Source organism: Aplysia californica, unplaced genomic scaffold (genome assembly GCF_000002075.1).
Source record: "Aplysia californica isolate F4 #8 unplaced genomic scaffold, AplCal3.0 scaffold00209, whole genome shotgun sequence".
NCBI lineage: Eukaryota > Metazoa > Mollusca > Gastropoda > Aplysiida > Aplysiidae > Aplysia > Aplysia californica.
Window position 1 is genome coordinate 315,750 of NW_004797479.1, and position 1,874 is coordinate 317,623.

Below are 1,874 nucleotides of genomic sequence, written 5' to 3' on the forward strand. Positions count from 1 at the left end.
TCTCTCTCTCTCTCTCTCTCTCTCTCTCTCTCTCTGTCACTCTGTCTCTGTCTCTCTCTTTCTCTTTCTGTCTCTGTCTCTCTCAATCGTCAGCTTTATAAGCACTCAAAGAAAGTACTCTCCACTTAGTTGAAAGCTTTTTATGCATTCATCACCATCAACAAACAGCTCACCAACCCCCCACCCACCCATCAACCGTAACCCACCAACCCACTAACCCACCATCTTCCCTCATCATTTAATCTTACAAAAGAATAAAATCGTACAATATACCTGATCAGTGTTTCTTTCTTTATTGAAGCTGGATACTATTACACTCGTTCTTAATAGTTCATCATTGCTTTCGTTTTTCTGCGTTTAAAAACAAACAAATTCTAGTTTAATGATGGATGTGGTACTTACGCATGTGCAAATTTGCATAATTATTACACTCCTGTAAGCCAGCGACCAAACATATTGAAATAAACAAAAACTCTTTCGTCTGTCATTAAAAAGTTTCTTCGCATGGCCCTTTTTGAAACACGGTACCGCCCTTTCGGCGCATGCGCATGATCACTACAATAAACGATTTGCTGTAGTCAAGCCTGCAAATTATTGTTCCCTTTGAGACACCGACACCACCCTACCTTCGCTCGATATATATATATAGATCTATCGTTACCATGCCATAGAATTCCATAGTTCTATCTATCGGACATTTTGGCCATTTTTGAGTTACTAAGAACATGAGATCAGAAATCAATACTTTATCTACTCTATCAACATCGTAAGATTGTTCTGAGTCATTATCAAGATATTCAAAAAATTGCATTCGGAAAACCTTTACAGGTTGTGAAACTCAACATTCCTGATGTTGCATATCTCAAAAGTAGGCACTGAGCAGATAGAACTGTGTAATTCTAAGGTAGCGATATGCTGCAAATCACTTAATACTTTTAAAGCGACATTAGGCTAACGTGACTAACACCAAAGAAAAGATGTCTGAACATTCTTGTGCATTAACTGTCTCTATTAAAGGGGTTATGTTGGCCATCCACCTTTTAGACCCGCTTGCAAAGGCCCGAGATGATTAACCCTATCCGTACGCCCTCGGGTCATTTTGTACCCCCGGGGTTGTATTCTTCACATTTTAGAAAACTTCTAGTGCGAAGATCACTTTGAAACATTCTGTATTTCTTTTTAAAAATCTGCTAATGAAAGCGTTCGGATCGGATTAACGAGTAAATTTCCTCTTTGGAAAAAGGTGGTACAAAGTTCCCCATGCCGTATGGATACGATGGTTAAACACGACGGAGGGATAGGGCTAAACAATTATTTGTTTTTTTCCTGATTTAACTGCAGCCAAACGAAAGTGAACAAGCCACATGTTTATTCATGAATTATATTGTTTTGTTCGTAAAATGTATTGTTGTGATGTGCTCATCGTCACAGATCGTGTTGTGCTAGTATGCTTGTTTTAGTAGAGGTTTTACGCGCTCGCAACTGCATAACTTCATATGAGCGCCAGAAAGTAGAGGCGTTACAAGAAAAACATAAAAAAGAAGAAGGGAGATACGGACGATAGATGTGTCATAGGAAAGAAGAAGCAAACCACACCCGAGCACCCGCCAACCACCCACTGTGTTAGTATGAGCGTATGCATGCACGTTCAGTCACGTGCATTGTGCAACTATGAGAAGGTTATTATGTGAGCATAAGTTGGTGTGAGTTTGTATGTTGTTTGTGTGTTTTATGTATGAGCATGTATGTGTGTGTGTGTGTGTGTGTGTGTGTGTGTGTGTGTGTGTGTGTGTGTTTATGTGCGTGTGTTTATGTGCGCTAATGTGTGTGTATGTGTGTGTGTGTGTGTGCGTGTGTGTGTTTGTCAATGGGGA